Here is a 13,907-nt window from a genome sequence, read left to right as displayed (position 1 = left end):
AGATCATGAGTGAGTAGTTATTGCAGCCCAAATCCAGCCCATGGAAGCGTGTACGGCCCACATAGAGTTGTTTTTTTTAAACTAGTTAATTGCCTACATTTAAAAATTGGGAACTTTTACATAAATAGCTGCATCTGGGGCTTCCCTTTAACAACTGGGCCTGCCTTCCCTCAGGCCAACCACAAGCTAGACCGCAGTGGAAGCCTCCCCCTTCAGACAGGACAAGTGTTGTCCAGTTTTCACGCTGTCCCAGCCCACTTCCCTGTGACATCACCTACCTGGTCACCGTGGACGTGTGTGTTTGCACACCAGCAATAAATGGTAGTAGTATGGTTGATGTTTTTACAGTTGGCACTTCATAAAGGCCCGCTGTTCCATTTGAGGTTGCTCTTTTTAAATTTTCATGGCCACTAGAGGGCAATACAGGTCCAAATTTTTTTTTAAATGGCAAAGTTAATATTTTTAAAAACATTACACATTTTTAAACATGTGAATTGTTTGTATAACTACATACATATTTACGTACACATGTATACAGAGAGAAGCTTTCTTTTTAATGAAGACAATGCTGATATACGACCAGCCACTTTTGTTGTCAACATCATCAAATGTAAAGAGTAGATGAGATACCATCAGTCCTCAGCAGAGACCTGAGACCTGAGTAAGTTAGACTCACCACCTAAGTAGTTACATATGGAGGAAAAGCACAAAGAAATGCTTCCTTCCCTGTGCTTCCAACCTCCCTAAAGCATGAATTCTGGCATCTATTCACACCCTACAGAGGGGAGGGCCAGCATAAAGGTGAAGAGCAGAGACTATGGGGGCGTGCGACTCAAGTTCAAATCCTTGCTATGTGATGTTTGGCTCTTTACTTAGCCTTTCAGTGCCGTGTTTTCCACATCTGTAAAAGGAGGATTAAATACAGGTCTAGCTTCATGGGTGTGTGTCCTGTACAGTCTCACAGACCTCCTTCCCCCTCCTCAGAAAGGCCTCGTGCTTAGGGATTAATGCCTTCCGGTCGCCATCTTGAAATTCTTAATAATTTCACCTTTGAGTTTGTGTCTTGCAAGTGAAGGCTAATGGGACAATGGAGTATGTGCCAGGGACTTGGAGCCTCAGCCCACACATGCTCCTGCCTCCCACTGAGACCCCAGGATGGATCCTCTGCCACCTGATCACTGGCCTCTGGCCCCCTGGGGCAATGACAACAGTGAGATAAGTAGGAAGGTGCCCAGTGGGAACACAAATCACTGATAACCAGCCCAGCCTTCAGGGGATGGGGAGGCAGCTTCCAACTGAATTCTGAACAGTACACAGAGGAGGTTCAACATGACTGGAGATTAGAGAGTGAGGAGTCCTGGAAAATTAGAGGAAAGCAAGGGGCTGACCTGGAACTGATTTGTTCTAAGCCAGCTGTGACTGCCCAAACAGCACTGTTAACTCTGGCAAGAAAAACTGTGGACCCAGATGGAATTATGAAAGGTTTAGCACTTCCCTCAACATTAAGAATGTTTGTAGTACAGGGCTTCCTAGTGGATGCTTCTAGATGATCAAGTATCTGTGGTGCAAGAAATTATCTTTGATCTAATTACTAATGACCTCAAGGTAGCATAAACCATATCAGTTCTTGGGGAAACAGAGATTTAAGAAATTCAAAGTCAGATGGAAATTAACAAGATAATAATATTTTAGCTTTTTTTCATTAAAATTTTAAAGGATTCACAAACTTCTATGACTTAACTGAGAATTCTCTAGCATCTATAAATTTATGTTATCGGTGACAGTATTATAATCAGAAAAGCAGTAGTAAGTTTATATAGCTTAAAATGCTTTAAATAACTAACCTGAACTTGGAAGGAATTCAAGTTTTTTCCTTACCCTGAATTTACATGACGTATTTGTTTTCTACCAAATTCGATTAAAAATTATGAAAGTAATTTTCTTTAATTATCCTCTTACGTTCTGTGATGGCAAACAGGTTAAGAAAACATTATGATTTTAGTTCTATGGTTAAATCTAATACCCACAGCTCTTCATTTTATTTCCCAAAGTTCTATAGAACCTTGGTAAATAAATATCAACAAATGATAGAGCTATGGAAATATAAATTGAAAACCTTACCTAGATTTATACAAAAGAAATTCATAATGCTTCTTCCTGCTCTTTTTCACAACCAAGATTTTCTCCCACTATAAAAAAAACTCTCTTTTGTTGTATCACTCAACCAATGTATGATGAGTGAATCTCAAATTCCACTTAAGAAAAAGAAGAGCCAATTTATAGAAGTTCCAAAGCTAGAAGGATTTAGCTACAGAGCTTACAGACTTTTTTGAGATATCATGTTGTTTGTAAAAATTTGGAAGCACCCCAAATGCCTAACAATAAGAAACCAATTAAATAAATATATCATATGAGAAAGTACACAGTTATTTAAATGATGTCATAGAAGTATTTGATGGCTTGGGAAAATGTTTATGATCTATTAAGTAAAAAGAGTCAGTTATACATATACTGCACAAGACTCTTTATACATTTAACAATATATATTTGGAAGGAAAAAAGACTGAAAGAATGTATTCCCACTCTTAATGGTGATTACCTTTGGGGAGGGGGTGCATTTTTTAACGACTTTTCTTGTTTTCTTTATTAATTTCTATGTGTAAGGCACCACGTCTGGTACATTAAACCATTTCGAAGTGCATTTCTCAACTATGGATCATACCTAGACTCTTAGTTAACTGACAATTTGCAAATAATTTATGACTTATCTTTTTAAAAAGTTAGAGTGGATTCATATTTATCCCTACAATGACTTTACTGCTCACCTTGCATTCTACATACTCTCTTAAGCAGGAGAGAAAAGGGTGGGTATAGGATGTAGTTGGAGGTTGGGCATAACCTTGGACTCTTCCTGGGCATGTGTCATGCACCGGGGTGTCAGAGACTCTCCCTTCTGCATGGATCCCCTCTCCTCCTAATCACTCTCAATACCACTCGGGTGATATCTTGGCCTTGGTCTAGATATCACTTCCCCAGAACTCTTTCTTGATCCCTACACGTTTATGTTAGGTGCTTCTGTGTGTCCCTACAATATCCTGAACACACACATCAAAGCATTCATAGCATTAATATTTTTTATTTACTGAGCTGTAATCCCTCCTAGAATATAAGCTTCATGGAAGCAAAAATGCCTATCTTTTTTGATATCACTGACCCCTAGCCCCTAACACACCTGAGTCAAAGTAGATGCTCAATAAATATTTGTCAAGTGGATAAACAGATCTATCTTGTCTATCAGAGTGGAAAAAAAGATGAAGGACCACTGTGTTCAAGATTCTCCCAGGGTCTTCCATAGAAGCCATACTGGCTGGAAGGGGCACGAGGGAGCATATTTCAGGAGGGTTCAGACCACATGCAGCCAAGAGAAGATGAAAATAATGTTGGGTTTAGGAATTGATACAGGATGAGCCAAAGGGTAGAGAGAAAAGATGATTCTTAGATGGCCAAACTAGGAGGTCCAATCAGATAAGGAAGAGAAATTAGTAGCTAAGAAAACTGGGGTAGTCACTTTCCACCCTTATAAATAATCCACATGATCCCTTAAGGTACGGGATAGACATTTCACCATTTAAGATTATAGCCACCTAGAGGAGGTTCTGTCAACATAACAAGAGATTTAACTCCTTATAAAATTAAACATTATAGGAGGAGTGACGTCAGCATCATGGCGGAGTGAGCTTTCCCGTGAATTCTTCCCCCACAAGATACAACAAAAGCAACAGCCACAGACCAACAACGGAATCCCAGACAGTGAAAACCTAGAGCGGAGGGATCCACACTGCCGCACATCTGAGAGCGGAACGTGCTGGGCCCCCGGAGGGAGTGGGGAGAGGTAAGGAGAACTCCTCTCCCTCCCCATCAGATCAGCGATCCCGGTCCGCGCGGCTCCCAGAGAGGGGGGAGGGGCGGCCTTCGGCGGGAAACTGTAGCTCTTCGGGCTCTCTCAGTCAGTGGGAAACTCCCGCACAGAGGGCTCAGAGGAGCCACAGGGCTACCACCAACATCTGAGCACCCCAGAGAGCGGATAAAGAGGGGCAAACGAGAAGCCTCCCACGTCAGGGACCCAGAGGGCAAAAGAGAGAGCTCCCCCCTCCCCGCAACCTGGAGTCTGCAGCTCGACCAGACCTAGCGATCCGAGGCAGACCTGAACAAACTGGACTGGACCCGTGGATCGCAGTGGGGAAAAAAACAAAACAAAACAAAACAAAACTGCGGATCGCAGCAGAAAAACTGGGGCAGAGCGCAGGGGGCTTAGACTACACAGCCCTTTACCACCAGACAGTGGCGGCAGGTGGAAATTGCAACCAGAGACTTCCAGGATGAGGAAAATCAAAACCAACACAGGAACCACAATGCAAAAATATATGAAATCACCAGACCAGAAACAAAATGACAAGCACCCAGAAATCAACCCCGAAGACACAGAAATCCATAAACTAAATGACAGAGATTTCAAAATAGCTATCATAAAAACACTCAACGAAATACGAGACAACACAGACAAACAATTCAATGAGATTAGGAGTTTCTTCACAAAAGAGATTGAAATCATAAAGAAAAACCAATCAGTGCTGATGGAGATGAAGAACACAATGGAGGAGATAAAGGAGAATCTGGAATCTTTAAAGAACAGAGCTGACAATATGGAGGAAAGAATTAGTACTTTAGAGGATAGGAATACAGATATACTCCAGATGGAAGAAGAGAGAGAACTAAGACTAAAAAGAAATGAAGAAAGACTCCGAGAAATATCTGACTCTATTAGAAAATGTAACATAAGAATTATAGGTATTCCTGAGGGAGAGGAGAGGGAAAGAGGAACAGAGAGCCTATTCAAGGAAATAATAGCTGAAAATTTCCCAAATCTGGGGAAGGAGCAGGAAATACCAGTAAGCGAAGCCAACAGGACGCCTATATATATTAACAGACAAAGGCCTTCACCACGACACCTAGTGGTAAGGCTAGCCAGGGTCAACGACAAAGAAACAATATTAAGGGCAGCTAGACAAAAACAAAAAATAACGTACAAAGGAACTCCCATCAGGCTCTCAGCGGATTTCTCAACAGAAACTTTTCAGGCTAGAAGAGACTGGAATGATATATTCAAAATACTAAAAGACAAAAACTTTCAGCCAAGAATACTCTATCCAGCAAAAATATCCTTCAAATATGATGGAGAAATAGTAACTCTCCCAGATAAACAAAAGCTAAGGGAGCTCATGGCCACGAGACCCCCACTACAAGAAATACTCAAGAAGGCCCTCAGGCCTGAAAAAAAGAAGAGAAAGGGAACACAAAGCTTGGAGTAAGGAGAAAAGTAGGTAGACAAAATCAGAGAAATAGTAGATCTTTACCGGAATAGGTTAGCAACCAGTTAAATACTAAACTCAAAGATCAAAGGAAGAAATTCACCAAAAATAAATTTAACCTCATCACTGTAAACACATAGCCACAACACAAGATAGAATGAGGTATAACAAGAGCAACTTAGAAGGGGAAGAGGAAAGTGACTGAATTGACTTAGTATAAGGAAATAGGAGGCTATCAGATAATGGACTAGCTCATACACAAGATTTTTTGCCCAAACCTCAAGGTAACCACTAAACAAATAATCAAATTAAAACCACATATGATAAACAAAGAGAAAACTAGAAGAATCATAAGACAGAACAACCAAACTGAATTGGCAGTCCAAAACAAATGGGACAAGAAACAAAGGAAATGCAAAAGAACCAGAAAATAAGTGACAAAACAGCAACATTCAGCCCTCATATTTCAATAATTACCCTAAATGTAAATGGATTGAACTCTCCAATCAAAAGATACAGAGTGGCAGGATGGATTAAAAAGCAAGACCCAACAATATGCTGCCTTCAGGAAACACATCTTAGCACTAAAGACAAGCACAGGCTCAGAGTGAAAGGATGGAAGACAATACTCCAAGCTAATGGCAAACAAAAGAAAGCAGGTGTTGCCATACTCACATCAGACAAAGTAGACTTCAAGATAAAACAGGTTAAGAAAGACAAAGAAGGGAAATATATAATGATAAAAGGGACACTCCATCAAGAAGACATATCACTTATAAATATATATGCACCCAACATAGGAGCACCAATGTACATAAAACAACTATTAACAAACCTAAAAGGAGAAATCAACAACAACACAATAATAGTAGGGGATCTTAACACCCCACTTACAGCAATGGATAGATCATCCAGACAAAAAGTTAATAAAGAAATATTAGACTTAAATGAAAAACTGGATGAGATGGACCTAGTAGACATATACAGAGCACTCCACCCAAAAACAGCTGACTACACATTCTTCTCAAGCGCGCATGGAACATTCTCTAGGATAGACCATATGTTGGGAAACAAAGCAAGCCTCAATAAATTTAAGAAGATTGAAATCATAACAAGCATCTTTTCAGACCATAAGGCTATGAAACTGGAAATGAACCAGGAAACAAAAACTGGGAAAGTTACAAAAATGTGGAGATTAAACAACATGCTACTGAACAACCAATGGATCATTGATGAAATTAAAGGAGAAATCAAAAACTATCTGGAAACAAACGAAAATGATAACATGCCATATCAAACCATATGGGATGCAGCAAAAGCGGTCCTGAGAGGGAAACTCATAGCGATACAAGCCCACCTTAACAAACAAGAAAAAGCCCTAATAGGCAACCTTAAATTACACCTAACAGAACTAGAAAAAGAAGAACAAACAAAGCCCAAAGCCAGAAGAAGGAGAGAAATAATAAAAATTAGAGCAGAAATAAATGATATTGAGACCAAAAAAACAGTAGAAAGGATTAATGAAACAAAGAGTTGGTTCTTCGAGAAGATAAACAAAATAGACAAACCCTTAGCCAGGCTTACTAAGAAAAAAAGAGAAAAGGCTCAAGTAAATAAAATTAGAAATGAAAGAGGAGAAATTACAATGGATACCATGGAAATACAGAGGATTATAAGAGAATACTATGAGAAATTATATGCCAACAAATTGGACAATCTAGAAGAAATGGATAAATTCTTAGACTTATACAACCTCCCAAAATTGAACCAAGAAGAAATGGAGAATCTGAATAGACCAATAACAAGTAAAGAGATTGAAATAGTAATCAAAAACCTCCCAAAAAATAAAAGTCCAGGACCAGATGGCTTCTCCAGTGAATTTTACCAAACATTCAAAGAAGATTTAATACCCATCCTCCTCAAACTATTCCAAAAAATAGAGGAAGATGGAACACTTCCTGAATCATTCTATGAGGCCAACATCACCCTGATACCAAAACCAGACAAAGATAATACAAAGAAAGAAAATTACAGGCCAATATCGCTGATGAACATTGATGCAAAAATCCTCAACAAAATATTGGCAAACCGAATACAACAATATATTAAAAAGATCATACACCATGATCAAGTGGTATTTATACCAGAGACGCAGGGATGGTTCAACATCCGCAAATCAATCAACGTGATACATCACATCAACAAAACAAAGAATAAAAACCACATGCTCGTCTCAATAGACGCAGAGAAGGCATTTGACAAGATACAACATCCATTTATGATAAAAACTCTCAATAAAATGGGAATAGAAGGAAAGTACCTCAACATAATAAAGGCCATATATGACAAACCCACAGCTAACATCATACTCAACGGGGAAAGACTGAAAGCCATTCCTCTGAGAACAGGAACGAGGCAGGGCTGCCCACTCTCACCACTCCTGTTCAACATAGTACTGGAGGTTTTGGCCAGAGCAATTAGGCAAGAAAAAGGAATAAAAGGAATCCAAATAGGTAACGAAGAAGTGAAACTCTCACTATTTGCAGATGACATGATTGCATATATAGAAAACCCTAAAGAATCTGTTGGAAAACTGTTAGAAACAATCAACAACTACAGCAAAGTTGCAGGGTACAAAATCAATCTACAAAAATCAGTTGCATTTCTATATGCTAATAATGAACTAACAGAAAGAGAGCTCAAAAAGATAATACCATTTACAATTGCATCAAAAAGAATAAAATACCTAGGAATAAATCTTACCAAGGAGGTGAAGGACCTATACAATGAGAACTACAAGACATTATTGAGGGAAATCCACGATGACATAAAGAAATGGAAAGATATTCCATGCACGTGGATTGGAAGAATAAACATAGTTAAAATGTCTATATTACCTAAAGCAATCTACAGATTCAATGCAATCCCAATCAGAATCCCAATGACATTCTTCACAGAAATAGAAAAAAGAATACTAAAATTTATATGGGGCAACAAAAGACCCCGAATAGCTAAAGAAATCCTAAAGAAAAAGAACAAAGCAGGAGGCATCACAATTCCTGACTTCAAAACATACTACAAAGCAATAGTAATCAAAACAGCATGGTACTGGTACAAAAACAGACACACAGATCAATGGAACAGAATTGAAAGCCCAGAAATAAAACCACACATATACGGACAGCTAATTTTCGACAAAGGTGCTAAGAACATGCAATGGAGAAAAGAAAGTCTCTTCAATAAATGGTGTTGGGAAAACTGGACAGCCACATGCAAAAGGATGAAAGTGGACCATGTGCTATCACCATTCACAAAAATTAACTCAAAATGGATCAAAGACCTGAAGGTGAGACCTGAAACTATAAAACTCATAGAAGAAAATATAGGCAACACACTATTTGACATTGGTTTTAAAGGAATCTTTTCGGATGACATGCCTACCCAGACTAGGGAAACTAAAGAAAAAATAAACAAGTGGGACTTTATCAGATTAAAGAGCTTTTATAAGACAAATGAAACCAGAGTCAAGATGAACAACCAACCAACCAGCTGGGAGAGAATATTTGCAAAACATACATCTGACAAGGGGTTGATCCCCATAATATATAAAGAACTCACACAATTGAACAACAAAAAAACAAACAACCCGATCAAAAAATGGGCAGAGGAAATGAACAGACACTTCTCCAAGGAAGATATACAGATGGCCAATAGGCACATGAAAAGATGCTCAACATCACTAATCATCAGGGAAATGCAAATCAAAACAACACTAAGATACCAGCTCACGCCCGTTAGAATGGCTATAATCACCAAGACAAAAAACAACAAATGTTGGAGAGGATGTGGAGAAACAGGAACCCTCATACACAGCTGGTGGGAATGCAAATTGGTGCAGCCTCTATGGAAAACGGTATGGAGATTCCTCAAAGAATTAAAAATAGAGATGCCCTATGATCCAGCCATCCCACTACTGGGAATCTATCCAATGCACCTGAAATCAACAATCCAAAGAGGCTTATGCACCCCTATGTTCATTGCAGCATTATTCACCATAGCCAAGAAGTGGACGCAACCTAAGTGTCCCTCGACTGATGATTGGATTAAGAAAATGTGGTATATATATACAATGGAATACTACTCAGCCATAAAAAAAGACAAAATCGTCCCATTTGCAACAACATGGATGGGCCTGGAGCGTATTATGTTAAGTGAAATAAGCCAGAAAGAGAAAGACAAACACTGTATGATCTCACTCATATGTGGAATATAAACCAACACATGGACACAGAAAACTGGACTGTGGTTACCCGGGCAGTGGGGGTGGGGGGTGGGCACAAGGGGTGAAGGGAGTCATATATGGGGTGATGGACAAACAAAAATGTACAACCCAAAATTTCACGTTAGAAACCATTAAAACATCAATAAAAAAAATTAAACATTATACACCACCAAGGTTCTTGGGGACCAATCTCTTAATGTTGTAAACAAATATTTTAAAAACAAGAAGATTGTTTTTATCATCGTGTCTCTGCCCCAGTGGCATACACAAGCAGAAAATCACATCTGACGCATGAATTTCCAGCCTATGGGGTTAGAACACTGCTATTTACTAATCTCAGACGGGTGCTCTGGGCTCCAGAACTGGGGGATATGGCGGTTAACAGGGCATGGAGTCTCTTCTGACTCAAAGCAGGTCAAGAAGGCAGAAACAGCAAATGCCCTTCTCACTCCTCTCCCAAAAAAGAGGTCAGCTCACACTCACAAACAGCAAAGGTGTTTGTGAACACGCATCTCTGAATCCAAGCCCACCTCCAAGGAGAACCTCAGAATAGAAGAGAACCACCCACCTCCATGCCCGGCCCACATGGAACAGCAGAGGCTTGGGTGTTTCAACTTAGGGAAACAAATGATTGTATGATTTACCATGGTCTCTAACTTGGAAAGGATTACCAGAGTGAATCATTATTTCTAGCTTACTAATACCAAGAGCTGCTTCTGATAACACAGAGGACCAAAGAAGAGAGAGCTGCCAGAGGTACTTTCCTCAATTATTAGCTTTGATAATAAAAGTATAAACAGAAGCACAATTCTTTCAATATTCTTCCACGTGCTGGAAACAGGCCAGAATTAAAGTCTAGGTCTATAGGCGTCCTGCTTGAAGAAAATCCTAAATCCAAAATACAAATATCTAAAACAGAAAATTGTGGCTCTTGTTATGCTCTGCTCTCAGAAGGAAAACATGAATGGACCCTACAGAACATACAGCAGGCACATGACACTTTTGATTACTAGTGATCCAGGGAGATAAGGGGTAATATCTATATTCTAAAAGGTTACCTTGCTGTTCTCATCAAAAAAGTCAAGAGATAGCTTCCTAGGTTCTGGTTCCAGTCATGGAGGAGTAGCTTAAAATAGACTAACTCTCTCACAGATAACAACTGTAAACTCTACTCTCAAAAATATTTTAAAACAAACTATTTGAAGGCTCTAGAAAATGGCCAAAAGCAGGCAAAAGTGGAGGTAATATGCCCCTTTCCACATTTAGACAGGTTTTTCCCTTAGGGTATTCCCCAGCTATATTCAAGTAAACTAAAATTCAAATAGAAAGCTACAGTCTTACTGGTTTGAGGTATTAGAAGAAGAACTTTGGGAGTGCCAGAGTGGCTGGAAATAGACAGGTGAAATCCTGGAAATGAAGGAGCTGCAGAGGGAGAAGCCCCAAATCTACTTATACCTTCCACTCAAATACTTGCTGTGCACTGGGGGAAGGAGGGGTATCCAAGGAGCACAGCGTAAAGCAACAGCTGGAAGGATGAAAAAGTCTAGTAAAGCTATCAGCTGCTGCCCACAAAAGGGGAGACAAAGCTTGGATATTGAATCCTACTAGGTGAGAGGGGTTTACTAAACATTGTTGGCTTTCCCTTGAAATAACAGAAGGGCCTTAGGAGTAAACAACCTATGTCCCAGGACTAATGAGTGAACAGATGGGAAACATATACATAGTAGGTATATCCAATGGAGAAGAAAGAGAGAAAGGACCAGAAGAAATATTTGAAGTAATAATGTGTGAGAATTTTCCAAAATTAATGACAGATACTAAACCACAGATCAAGAATCTCAGAGAATACCAGGCAGGATAAATACTAAAAAATCTATGCCCAGGTATATTATATTCAAACTGCAGAAAACCAAAGAAAAAGAGAAAATCTTGAAAGAAGTCAAAGAAAAAAAATATCTCACTTATAGAGGAACAATGATAAGAATTACCTTGGCCCTCTCATCAGAAATCATGTAAACAAGAAGAGAGTGGAGCGAAATGTTTAAAGCGGTGAAAGTAAAAAACCACCAGCAAAATTATCCTTCAAGAGTGAAAGAGAAAGAAAGACTTTTTCAGATGAACAAAAACTGAGGAAATTTGTTGCCAGTAGACCTGCCTTGCAAGAAATGTTAAAAGAAAAGTTCTTCAGAGAAGGAAAATTATATAGGTCAGAAACTCAGATCTCTATAAAGAAAGGCAGAGCATTGAAGGGCCAGCCTGGTGGTGCAGTGGTTAAGTTTGAACACTCCACGTCAGTGGCCCAGGATTTGCAGGTGTGGATCCCGGTGCAGACCTACACACCACTGATCAAGCCATGCTGTGGCAGGCATCCCACATATAAAATACCAGAAGAGGGGCACAGATGTTAGCTCAGGGCTAATCTTCATCACACAAAAAAAAAACGAAGAGCATTTAGAGAAGGTATAAACGAAGATAAAATAAAATCTTTTCTTTTTCTTCTTCTTAATTGATCTGATAGATAACAGTCAGCTCAAAACAATAGCAACTATGTATTGGGTGATCATAGCTTATGGATAAATGAATGACAGCAATGTTATAGAGATGGAAGGGAGGAATTGAGGATGCTCTTTTATAAGGGACCTGCACTACCTGTGAACTGCCATCGTGTTATTTGAAAGTGGACTTCAATTAGTTGTCAACGTATGTTACAAATTCCAGTGCAACTACTAAAAAGTTTTTTAAAGAAATATAATTTATATGCTAAGGAGGAGAGAAAATGGAATCATATAAAATAGTTAAATTCAGAGAAGGCAGAAAAAGAGAGAAGATAAACAAGAAATGAAGAACACATTCAGCAAATAGAAAACAGTAAGAAATATGGCAGATAGTAATCCCAATATATCAACAATAATTTTAAATGTGAATTGTCTAAATATACCAATTAAAAGGCAGAGACTGACAGAGTGGATAAAAAAAAAAAAGACCCAATTATATCTTATCTACAAGAAACCTGCTTTAAATATAAAGACACAGATAGATTAAAAGTAAAGGGATGGAGAAAGATATACCAGGCTAACACTAATCAAAACAAATCTAGAGTATCTATATTCATTTCACAAAAAATCAACTTCAGAACAAAAAAAATTATCAGGGATAAAGAAGGGCATTAATGATAAAGGGGTCAATTCTCCAAGAAGACGTAACAATCCTTAACGTGTATGCACTTAACAATAGAGCATCAAAACACGTGAGGCAAAAACTGATGGAACTGCACGGAGAAATAGACAAAGCCACTGCGAGAACTGGAGACTTCAACACCTCTCTATCAGTAACTGACAGATGCAGCAGGCAGAAAATCAGTAGGACAGAGTTGAGCTGAACAGCATCATCAATCAACTGGATTTAATTGACACTTTTATAAAATACTTTATCCAACAGCAGAAGATTGCACATTCTTCTCAAGCACACATGGAATACTCACCAAGACAGACAACATCCTAGGCTATAAATCACACCTCAGCAAATATAAAATAGAAATCCATACAAGATATGTGCTCAGACTCTAACACGGAATTAAACTAAAAATCAATAACAGAAAGATAGCTGGAAAATCCCCAAATATTTGGAGATCAAACAACACACTTCTAAACAACATATGGGTAAAAAGGGAGTCTCAAGAGAAATTTTGAAATATTTTGAAGTAAGGAAAATGAAAATACAACTTATCAAAGTCTGTGGGATGCAGTGAAAGCAGTGCTCAGAGGGAAATGTAAAATGGTGTAGCCACTCTGGGAAGCAATTTGGCAGTTAAAAAAAAAAAAAAAACCACACATGCAACTACCACAGGATCCAGCAATTGCACTCCCAAATAAATGAAGAGTTATGTTCACACAAAAACCTGTACTCGAATGTTTATAGCAGCTTAATTCACGACAGCCACAAAGTGGAAACAATGCAGATGTACTTCAACAGGTGGAATGATTACTCTAACAGTGGTACATCCATACCATGGAATACTATTCAGCAATAAAAAGGAACAAACTGTTGATATGTGCAACGACCTGGATGAAATCTCCAGAGAATTATGGTGAGTGAAAAAAAAAGCCAATCTCCGAAGGTTTCATACTGTATCATTCCATTTAAAATAACATTCTCGAAATTACAAAATTATAGAAATGGAGAACAGATGAGTGGTTGTCAGGGGCAAAGGAGGGGGCGGTGGTGGGAGGGAGGTGGGTGTGGCTGTAAAAGGGCAA

The sequence above is a fragment of the Diceros bicornis genome, chromosome 16, assembly GCF_020826845.1.
Source record: "Diceros bicornis minor isolate mBicDic1 chromosome 16, mDicBic1.mat.cur, whole genome shotgun sequence".
In the NCBI taxonomy this organism is placed as follows: domain Eukaryota; kingdom Metazoa; phylum Chordata; class Mammalia; order Perissodactyla; family Rhinocerotidae; genus Diceros; species Diceros bicornis.
Note: the sequence above shows the minus strand (reverse complement) of the source record.